This window comes from Urocitellus parryii, chromosome 6 (genome assembly GCF_045843805.1).
Source record: "Urocitellus parryii isolate mUroPar1 chromosome 6, mUroPar1.hap1, whole genome shotgun sequence".
Lineage (NCBI taxonomy): Eukaryota > Metazoa > Chordata > Mammalia > Rodentia > Sciuridae > Urocitellus > Urocitellus parryii.
This window is the reverse complement of record NC_135536.1, coordinates 68,718,353-68,731,077: the sequence shown is the minus strand read 5'-3', so window position 1 is coordinate 68,731,077 and position 12,725 is coordinate 68,718,353.

The window sequence follows — 12,725 nt, the reverse complement described above, 5'->3', positions numbered from 1 at the left end:
TAATATGCTCTCTGTGCCTTAGTTTCAAATAATGTTTGAGGTCAAATTGAAATTGACTGATACTCCCCTACAGGAAAAGTATATTATTTCAATTAAACACAATAAGATAATGTAACAATGTTATGCAAGAAAATTTCTTATAATTTTTTATGTATTCCATAATAAAATGTTTTTGTAATTTTGACTTGAGTTGAAAAATATTCTAAGAGCACTCAAAGAATTCATCCTAGTATTAGGCTAAGATTAGTTGCTCATGTTAGCAATGCATATTTCTGAAGTGTCCAATCTTAATACTTGACCAAATGAGGTGATGTTTTCATTAGGATATTCAATATTTTAAATCTATTAATGCTAAATAAGGTGATTGGCTTTTACCAGTTGATACATCATTCAAGAGCATCAGGACACTTTGCTCTCTATTTTCTGGCTCATTCCAGTATCTCAAGGGTCAATCGTGGAGACTATTTTTAAAGCAATCTCACTCATTTGATGATTAAACAACTGGAAATATAAGGAAAAAATGGATTGTTTATGAGGGAATTATGCACAAATACAAGTATTCATTATTAAAAAGAATTCTCTCTGAGAATTCTTACACTCCAACATTTATTAGCATCATTCTTACACAATAATATGAGATATTCAGCAACATTCTTTTTTTTCTTTTTCCATATTTTTATTGGTGCATTATAGTTGTACATAGTAATGGGATTTGTTTCAGATATTCATACATGCACGCAATATAACGACGTAATTTGGCCAATATCACTTCCCAGTATTTCTCCTTTTCCACCTAGTCCCTTTCCTCCACTCTACTAATCTTCCTTCAATTTTCATGAGATCTGCCCCCTACTTTTCTTTTCTTTTTTTCCTCTGTAGCTTTAAAATATGGAAGAAAATATACTACCCTTGACTTTCTGAGTTTAGCTTATTTCTCTTAAAATAATGTTGTCAAATTCCATCCATTTTCATGCAAATTAAATAATTTCATTCTTCTTTATGACTCAATAAAACTCCACTGTGTATATATACCATATTTTATTTATTCTTTCATCCACTGATGGACACATAGACTGAATTCATAGTTTGCCTATTGTGAATTGTGCAGCTATAAACATTGACATGCATGTACCACTATGATACACTGTCTTTAATTTTTTAGGATAAACATGGAGGAGTGGTATATAGCTGGGTCTTATTGTGGTCCCATTCCTAGTCTTTGGAGGAACCTCCATACTTGATCATATAGTTGTTTTATTTTTAACTATTTTTACTAATCTTCCATAGTGGTTGTATTAATTTACAATCTCACTAACAGTATAAAAGTGTTCTTTTTTCTCCACATCCTCTCCAACATTTATTATTGTTTGTATTAGCATCATTCTTACACAGCAAAGTTTTGGTAAACTTTGTGCAAGCTTTGAGCAGATGTGAGACAAGACAAAATGTGACCCAACATTACTAGAGTACAAGAAAATTGCAGAATTGTGCTATTTTATACTCGTCTGCCAAAATTCATATTTGGTGACTCACTAGAAGTTTATAAAATTTTAAAAAATGGGTAAAACATGCATAAAGCCTTCCACAAGCATGTTGTTTTTTCTCATGTTTTTGTGGTTGTTACAAATTTTTTAGTAACTGATGCCATGCCTAAATAAAACGAAAAGAAGCTAAGTTGTTTATTCCTTCAGATAGATATATCAATAGCTACACAGATATAGATATAGGTTCTTGATATTTTAAGGCCCATTTTAGTATCCTAAGGTTGATAAGTTTGGAAGTTAAGAGATAAGGAGGAAAAGTCAATACCTAATTCCAGAATCCTTGTGAAGAGGAGAGAGAAGCCAATGTCAATTTATGCAAAATAATTTGGATATTAAATAAACTTTTAAATTGGGTCATGGGGGAGAGCAGAGATGGTACAAAGACTAAATGTTTTCTTATGTCTACCAGAAAGGGCTGGAAACACATCAGGAATATGGTCTTATCTCACTACCTTCCAACCTATTCCTAAATGTGATTAAACAATGCTCATGAGAAACTGAACAAATCACAACACCAGGTTAAGTCACCAGATGTGAGACTCCTGATGCATCCTTCTCCTGGAAGTTAGCAAACCAGCTTTCAAGTTGGAGTTGTTGCTTTGGGGGGAAAGGTTTTACTTTAAAAATAAACTCCTTCAGTTCACTTAATATTTATAAAGGAAAAAATTGTAAGTTTATAGTGAGGAAATTTGGGAAATATCATCTGATCAAGTGACCACAGGTTGACATCTTTTTCATAGGAATGCTACCAAGAATACAAGACCTGAAGATAACCTTATTATGCATCTGAGTAAACATCAGATAAACCTGGAGACATTTTATAAAACACTGAACAACATTCTCCAAAAATGACAAATGTCTTAAAAGACAAATAAAGGCTAAGAGACTTTCCAAACTAAAGGAGGCTTAAGGAGACATTGAAGAGTAAATCCATGCATGATACTAATTTAGATCCTCTATTGAGAGGGTAATTGCTACAAAGAAATTTAAATATGAGTTGTACAGGATAAAATGGTATGATAAAAATATAATAGTTACTAAATTTGATCATTGTACTTTGGCTTTACAAGAGAATGTGTTCATTCCTAGGACATACAAGTTCAAGTACACAGGAGTTAGGGAACACCTGGTTGTAACATATTCTCAAAAGGTTCAGAAAATGTTAAATAGATGTAAAGCAAGTAGGTATGATAAAGCAGATGTGGCAAAATGTTAATAATCAATGAATCTGGATACAAAATTTGTGGGAGTTCTTTGTATGATTATTTCAATTCTTTAATTTTAAATTTATTTTATATTAAAAAGTGTTTAAACTTTTAAAATATGAGGTTTTAAGTCTCAAAAGATAAGAAAATTTATCATTAGATTCCAATACCCACTATCTTGGAAGTTTTTGCTCCAGTTCTGGAGCAAAAAAAAATGATGTTTATTTTTTAGTAAACTAATTACACAGATAATTAGAACTACGCATCAATCTGACCATCTTAAGTGTTGTTATATTTGTCCGAAGTAGATATTTTTCAGTGTGCCTCTCTTTCACAGTAATTTCATTGGAAATATCTAAGAAGAGGGAAGTTTTGAATAGGCATTATCAACCTCAAACATCCAGAAAGCTAACCTTTGAATATCAGAAATGCCTACTATAATAAGCACTCTAAATCTGAAGGTCCATGGCTCCCCTATGAATTTAATCCCTCAGTATTAATGGATCCCTGTTATATGTCTGCCACCATATTATCTGTGGATCTAAATCACAACCATAGTTTTTGATAAAGACATGCTTCTCAGCCCAGACCTCTCTCCTGAGCTGCAGATCCACGGGGGTCACAGCCCATTGCATTGTTCACTTGGATGCTGCATGAACATCTGCATCTGTACCTGCCAGGCTGAACGCTTGATCTCCCTTCTCCAAATCCATGTATCCTTCAGCCTTTCCATATTGCAATACATGTTGAACCCCTCTGGTCAATTCAGAGAGAAACATCAGGGTCACTTCTGCATATGCCATCTTCCCCCCACCCACATGCAGTGAGTTGCCAAGTCCTCCTGATTCTAACTATATTTGTGATCTATTAACTTCTCCCATTTCCATCTAATAGAGGCAACTAATCTTGCTGATTGAAAACACAAATTTTCAAATAAAATGACATGGATTGAAATCTAAGCTACAACCTCATGACTGTGTGATCTCAGACAAGTTATTTTGCCTCTTGTCATCTGTAAAATTAGGACCAATAATCATATCTATATGATAGGATTCTTATAGTGAGTCCTCAACAAGTCATAAATCTTACTCTGCCACCACTAGTCCAGCCATCATCTGTTCACTAGACTAGCCTTTCTGGGTCTCCTAATCCCACATTTGTCTTTCTCTAATCTACACAACTACTAGCAGATCTTCACAAATCACTATTAGAAGCATGCATTCCCCTGTTTACTGCTTTTCGGCAGTTTCCCATTGTTCCTGAAGAAAATCCACACATTTCCCCAAAGCCACCATGTCCTTGCATGAACTAATCTATTATTTCTCCAACTGAAGATAACATTGTGGGTCCCTCAATTGGCACACTGCTATCAAAAGGTTAAAAAGAGAGAACTAAAGTCTCATCCCAATATTAAGTAATGAAAACATCATTTAAAAATAAAAATGATAGTGGATATACAGAAGTGAGAGAGAGAATATGGTTTGACATCTTCACCCAAGGCACCCATCTTCACCCAAGGCACCCAGCTCCACACATATATAATTCAATTTCCATCCACAGGTAGATGGTTTATTTTCTTATGATTTATTTTGAATAAACTACAAAATCTTAAATCACAACTGCAGATCATCAGGAATGCCAATCTAGAATGAATCTCTCAGAGAGCTCATAATTAAGTAGATAATCCAAAAATTATAGGGTAATTTTTCACTGAAGTTCACTTCCAAAGCTGTCAGGTGCTGAGTCAAGGAGCATATCACACACAAAAAAGCTGAAAGGTGAGCAATATGAATCAGCTCCCAATCCACTCTGACAACATTCAATTTTGGCAGCATTTCTTCTGGGCCTATAGTAGCATTTAGATACAGTTTTCAACTCTCCCTAAATAATATATTATCACTTTTTTTCCAGGACAAGAGAAGCACATCATCATGTGCTAGGGGGAAAATAATCAAATTCTTAGCAATCAAGGTCACTTTTCACTCTAGGTCAGTCTTTGCAACAAATCCTGTTATTTTACCCTCTACATTAAAAATCATGATGTGCCAGCTTTCCAATATATCAGGTTTGAGATTACGAGATGACTGAAACACACCACTTGAGCAAACCACTTGAAAACATATTCTAGTGACACAATGCTGTCATCGGATCATCATGAAGAAATATTTTTTTATCTCTTCCCTCACTGCAAAAGCTTGTCAGCACCTTTCTTCTCATCAGCAATTCTCCATCTCCTGTGTCATTATTTTTTTCCTTTTTATTACATCATTCGTATCAGCATAAAAACATGCTATAAATTTTTCCTCAAAAAAAAATCCAATTACTCTGATCCCTCCTTACACCTCAATTTTACCAAAACCACTCTTGTCAAAAGTACCAGTCACCTCCACATTACTAAATCCCAATGGTCAGCTCCCCTCATTCCTGAACATCAGCAGCATTGGGTGGAATTTTCTTTTTTAATTGACACATAAAAATTGTACATATTTATGGAGAATCACCTGATGCTTTGATGCATGTGTGCATGACTTAATTTTCAAATCAATAAAAGTATATCTATCTCCTTGAATATTTATCATTCTTTGTGGTGAAAATATTAAAAATCCTTTCTTCTAGTGTTTTGAAATATATAGTACCTACTTCAAGAAACACTTTCCTTCACTTGGAGTTTTAGTCCACTTTCTGTTGTTATAATGAAATGCCTGAGATCAGCTGATTTAGATATAAATAATAGAGTTTCATTTAGTTTGTGGTCTAGAGACTGGGGAGTCCAAGAACATGGACATCAGTTCAGCATCTGGTAAGGGCTTTCTTGTTGCATCATAACATGGTAGCGGGTATTATATGGTAAGATAGAGTAAGCATGGTAGCTCAGGTTTCTCTTTTGTTGTTGTTGTTTTATTTTGCAGTGCTGGGGATCAACCAGGGCCTTTCACCCTCATTAAATTTTCAGACTTCAAAATCCCTCCTCTCTTCTGGCCAGTTATCATTACCTTGCTATTCAGGCTTTTTATTTTCCCTTAGCACTTATCACCGTTAAAATAATTTATGTGTTTACTATGTTTATTATTTATCTCCTCCCACTATAATGTTAGCTTTGAAAGGACAGTGATTTTTTTTATCTGATTTGCTCATTACAATATACTGGGAGTACTCAATGAATATCTGTTACAGAAAACAACAGACCTATAATAAACTATTCTAGACATTTTCCTGAATCTATACTATATATTTATAATATATATTTTAAATCAAATAAACAATATTTAATTCTATAAAGACTTGAAGAACAAGTGAGATATGGTCTTAAGATTCAGACTTGAACTTGAATCTCTGCTCCATCATTTAACCTAGCAGTTGTGTGTCGTTGGGCCTGAACTTCCATTTCCACTTAAGAAAAATGAAAATCATGACCCTCACCTCTCTGATTACTGAAAGGATTAAATGTGATAATTGCATAAGTTTTCTCAACATCATGCCTAACACTTAATAGTTGTTCATGAAATGTTAGTGAGCTTCATTTCCCATTTCTCCTTCTTCTTTGATTCCAGGCACAGTTATTCTGTCTAGTGAAGGTTGAACAAGGCTGGAAAAGAATTTTATTAGGTTGAGAAGAGTTTGGCGGCCAGGTCCAGATTCAGCCATGATAACTACCTTAACATTGAAGGAGAGGATGAAAAAAAAAACAGAAGAAGGAGAGGATGGTAGCATCTGAGCAGAATCTACCATAATGTATTTAAAGGTTCAGCCTACTGCCTCCTAGAAGAACTTTCTCAGTCTCAAAATGCTCATTTGGTTTTTCTGTGCATGACCCTGAGGGAAGCTGTGTTATAGCAGCATCAATTGTAGAATCATTTCTGAGGTTCAGAAAGGCTTAAGGAAAGACAGTGGAAAATCTGTATTTCTACAAAAGCTTATCAAACCAATTGAGCTGTCACTTCATCTTATGGAGTACCTTCTTTCAGTTTATTCAGCCCTGGATTTAAGACCACAGAAGGCTAGCTAATCAGGCTTCACAAATCCCATGCCCTCCACAAGATTTGAAAGGCCATCTATTCTAAGGAAGCTTTACTCAATGACATAAAGAGAATTCCAAAACTTTTTAAAAAGATATTCAGTCCAGAATAATTTAAGATTAAGGTTTATATTGATTCTGGTGGTCTAAGAAATACTAAGAACAAGTACCTGAGACAGCTACTAACTGAAGAACAGAATATCAGACATGAACATAATCATTCTCCTAAGAAACCACAATATTCGTCAAATTGTCTTGGCCCAGAAACAGTACCCCTTATGTTTTCATGTTGCAAAGGATGTGATGGCTTAATTTTTAAAATATGCATTATGTCCAAAATATATTTTGGAAGAAATAAGAGTAGATAAAATGGTATTTAGTTACCCCCCTCAATAGTAACAAACGTAGTCAACTTATCTGGTCATGAGCTTTTATAGCCCAAATAAAAGGAAATAAACATTTCCTATCATGTGTCAAATTTACCTACCAGGAATAACATTACAAAACAAAAGGTTAGATAGCACCTTTTCTATATCAGCTCAAGATATATGTAGTTAAAGATGTAGTTATTATATCCAAGCAATGAAGTTTCACACTTACAAGCTCAACCCTGTTTTGATTATGTAAAAGATAGCCAGGAAAATTGGGGGAAATGTTATTTAAGTGTCTTCCTTAATTAAGGAATGGTTGGCATCAGCTGCAGAGATTAACATAGCCAATGCAACAGTGCAAGTTCTATAGCCAGAGGGAACATTTGAGCCCTGGCCTGCTGCTTTCTGGCTGTATAAATCCAATTGCTCTGTTTTAATTACCTAATCTGTGAAATTATGACTTGAGGGTACCTATCTCATAGACTTTTGATAGGGATTAGAAGTGTTAACGAATGCCAACACATAGTCAAGTAGTGGATTGTCAGCCATTATTATGATTGTCATTGTTATGAATACTACTACTGCAATGACTAGTATTACTAGTACAATTTGGACTATTTTTCACTCTTCTAACCTCATCAAGAATGAGAGACGGAGATGAGAGTTTCCTCTCTCATCTCCATCCATCATTTGCAGCCCTGAAGTTTGATGGATACCAGAGGTGGGGCCTGACTGACTGAAACCCATCAGCAAATCTCAACCCAAAACAAAGAAATCTGGTCCTGTGCAGGAAATGCTAAGATGTACATTCTCCTCTTTATTGGGCTGAAGATGTGAAGCTTACCTCCAATGTGGCTGTGGATGACCTAGAGAGAGGCCAGGGGTCCACTTGCAGAACCTGAGAATGGAGCCAGCCCAGAATAGGAGGTCAGGAATGGATCTTAATGGCAACATTGAGTCCTGGATCAGCCAAACCCAAAGCCAGCTTCCCTGGACTGTCCAGTCACAGGGCCATAAATCCCTGCTATTGTAGAAATGTTTCTGTTCACCCCCACACATATGCACAAAGTCATAGGTTGAAACTCAATCACCAAAGCAGTAGTTTTAAGAGGTGGGGGTTTTTAGGAGGTGATTAGGTCCTGAGGGAGGAGTCCTCATAAACAGGATTAGCATCCTGAGAAAGAAATCTAAGAGAGCTGGTTTCTCTTCCACTGTGAGAGGACTCATAGAAAGTACCTCCTATGATGAATAGGCCCTCACCAGACACTGAATTTGCTTACACCTGGATCTAGAACTACCCAGCCTCCAGAACTATAAGCAATAGATTTCTGTTGTTAATAAATTACCAAATCTAAGGTATTTTGTTATAGCAGCCTGAATGGATTAAGCCAATCTCATTTAACTTAAGCTAATTTAGATCCTTTTATCTTTTCTTTTTATATATTCATGACTATATTCTATAAGGATGTGATTAGTATGCTTTTATTTGAAAGACAAATATTATCTTATTTAATGAGAATCTAACAGGAGCCCACACAAGCCAGGGTTCAAGAGATTTGGACCTAGGTCTTAACCATTAAATACAAAAGAGTAGATTTGAGGAGAAAATCAACACAGATCATCCTCACATATGCCAGGATGCTCCTGCAGCTTTCATAGCTGGCTTAAGCAAGCATAAACTTGTTAAGAGAGTCATCTCTACATGCATTGTCTCAAATATCACACAGAAAAACACAGTTTACCCAAGACTTCCCATTTTTCCTTCATGCATTATTCAGGGCTCTTTCAAGTGCAAATAATGGAAATCCATTCCAAATTAATTTAAACCAAAAGGGAATGCATTGGCTCATTACAAAGGGAAACCCCAGACTATATAAGAAATAGCTGGGTCAAGGCTCAAATGATGTGATCCGGGATCTGCTTTTCATTCTCTTTCAGCTGTGTTTTTCTGTAGCATAGTGGTAAATATTATGGACTCTGGAAGCAGGCTGCAAGGTTTAGAATCTAGGGCCCATTACCTGCTAGCTGTTGTATACAAACCTTATCACCTAACCTCACCTGTGCATTTTTAATCATAAAATGAGGATAGGGAGGGGTGGGGCTCTGGGGATGGGAAGAACAGTAGAATAAGACAGACATTATTACCCTATATACATGTATGATTAAAAAAAAAATCAAAGAGACCAAAGGGCAAGAATCCGCAGGGAGGCAGCAGGGAAATGCTAAAGAGAGTTATTGGCCAAATTATACCAAATTATATTATATTATTATAATTATTATTATTATATTATATTATTATATTATTATACGTACATGTACAAATATGTAACAACAAACCCCATCAATATGTATAACTATCATGCACCAATAAATATGTGGGAAAAACATGAGGATAATAATAATAATGTTAACCTTCTAGGTTTTGAGGGAAAGATTAAATGAGTTCCAAAACATAAACTACTGTGTCGTGATTCATGATTATCAGCTTCAGGCAAGCACTTTCCATCTGGTGGCAAAGATTACCCCCAACAATAAGTTTATGTGATCCTCAGTGTAAGAAATTCCTTGAGACAAGAATATCTCTTTCCGAGAATTTCAGGAAAAACCTCAGATATAATTCTAATTTGTCAAACCTAGCTTGTGTGCCCACCCCCAGATTGCAGGGCTGGGTGACAGCCCCAGCTGAACAGCTTGGACTGAAAAATCCCTTCCTCAAAGAGAAACTGAAATGCTATCACCAAAAAAAAAAAAAAAGGAGGAAGAAATCATGTGCAGAAACAACCAACATCCACTACAGAGCCAACTACATCTTGATTACTAAAATAGTAAATAATGGTTGTTGCTGTTTTGCATGGTGAACAATGGTATTCATGAAAAGGACACAGCCTATGAGCCCTATTTTTTAAAATTCCTTTATTGCTTGGGAACATGGATTTAATAATTATAAAAGTTCTTTTACGATTCAATGACATTGAGGTTTAGAAAGATTTTGAAACACAATAAATAAAAATAGAAATAAATCTTTGGGTATCTACATACAGAGTGGGTACATATTACTATGAAGGTTCCACATTCAAGATAACAAATGATGCTACTTTGGGTTTTGCTACACTTGGCATTAGCTAATGAATGCTTTATAGATGTGGGCAGTTTTAAAGGATCATCTTCCTTTTGATATGGAAGGGCGAAATGAAGGTTGGATAAAAGAGTATATGTGAAATTTACAAAAATCAAAAATTTATAGCATATTGCCTGTCCTATCATTACACAGTCCACTAAAAATTAGGTTGTTTTATCAAACAAAATTAAAGCAAAAAGAAGTTACCTTCAGACTTTTAGAGTAGACAAGAGATACATTTCACAAAACCAATTATATATATATTTTTTTAATTTTCCAAAAATACCAAATAATCTCCAAATATAATATGGTCTAAAACAATAGAAGCAAATAAAAAAAACGACTATTTAACACTGAAAAATCCAAAATGCTTTCAATAAAACAGCACAATAGTGAATAGAAAAACAACAAAAAAAGGAAGTATCATAAAGTTGACTGGAAAACAAACACATTGCCAGAATGCTCCATCTTGACAATAAAGGGTAGGGGAATCTTCTCTGGGACTTAGCCTGAACACTGTTCAGTCTTCCATACTAAAAGTTCATCCATCCTCTCTTTCTCTCTGAAGATTTTAATTCTCCCCCTTCTTTTGTCCTAGGAGTTTTAATAGATTTGTTTGATGGTATTTTCTTGATTTACTTTCTTCTTCCACTTATCCCACTGAGAGTCAATTCCAAAATTTTTTCTCACAGTCCCTACCATGTTCAAACATGAAATCTGAGATTTGAGCTATAATCTCCTTTAAGTTCAGATTTTCTTTATGACTCACTTTCTTCTGAAGCAAGTGAATTGTAGATACAGATTAACCAGCAAATTAGCTGTTCAGATAGTCTAACCAGACATTCCCATCCACAGAGAATATGTTTTCTTCCTTATTTAGTGTTTTACCAAACAGAGGGTTAGTAGGTATCATGCAGGTTCTCAGGAGGACTCCTTTTGCATTTAATCCCGTCATAACTAAAATGCATACTTACATACCAGAGAGCCCCATTTTCCCAGTCATTGTAGAGATGCTGTAGGTTTTCAAATTTTCATTCTATATATTATTTTTATATGACATTAATGCTATCAATGTGTCCAAAGCCAAAGGCAAGTTTGAGCTGTTTTTCTAGCAAAAGTAGAAATTTTTCATCAATCTTTCTCACTTTTTAAAAATATCCCATATACAAAAAAGAACAGTAGACTATGACATGGCCCTGTGCCCACAGAATTTCAATCTCTGGCAATTGTACCATTGCCCACCCAGACAATGACCAATCCAATGAGCCTAGCCTTCTTGGAGTCAAATCACTAAACAGAAAAGCAAACACCGAAGATCTCTGTGTATGTCCAAGAGAGCTATTTCTACAAGCTATTTCTATTCATGGCATTGAGGGAGAAACAACCCAGCACCATCTCAACCTCAAATCTTCTGCCTTTCAAAACATCTCATCTGGAAGATCAAGAATCAGTGGAAAGTTCTCTCTAACCTGTTATTCATCTCCATATTTTCTGGATAGGAGGAATTTGAATGGTTCCCTAATCTCTGGTTTTCTTTGAAGACCAAAAACACCCAATGGATAACCCACAAGACTCTCTTCCTCTTAGACAAGTTTTTGTATTCAGAGTTAAGCTATGAAATATTGCAATATACAAGAAACACACACAAAGCTCTTTATCATTACTGACCAAATGGGCCTCTTTCTTCCTAGGACAGAAAGAAGTCCCACCCACCTAATATTGGCGAGTAACCTATTTCTCTTGGAATTAATATATTAGAGGAGAAAAGAGAAGACCTCCAAATAGGAAAAAGAAAGCCATTTCGAGAATTATGAAAAGATATTATCCAAAGCTGATATGCTATATATATTATATATATGACATTATACAAGTGCATGGGATGGGCAATAGCCAGAGACTGAGTACATGTGACCTAACAGATGACAAATAGACACACAAGCATTCCTGATGGCAATGGCTCACCCACCTTGGGGAGGGGCAGCTCCAGTCCAGGGCAGTCCTAGGATATCCTGTTCAGTTTAACATCCTCAACTGATCTTGAAGTTTAGTCTCAGAAGGAGAGGTGGATCCGCACCCTTAGAACTTGAAAACACTGCCCCTCTCAACTCACACCATACTCACCACCATCAGAGATCTGACTTCAGATTAGCCCCAGAGAATGTCTTCCCCCAAGTGGAGGTGACCCCTGATTCTACTGAGCATCCTGGTATCATGGAAACCATGGCACATCCCACATTCCTAAAACTAAAATCAAAACCTTCTCCTCCATACAGACCAGTCCAAAAATCCGAGTTTCTAATCCAGTTGCATTACTTCCCCCATGTAACTTCTAGTTTTAAGCATAAAAGAAAAGAAAGACCAGGGAAGTTTAAGCACTTCTACTGAGCTTTCTCTGAAAACTGGAAGCAATCAAAGGAATCAGAATTTTATACAAAAAAAAAAAAAAAAAAACTGCTGGCATTTGCAGAAACT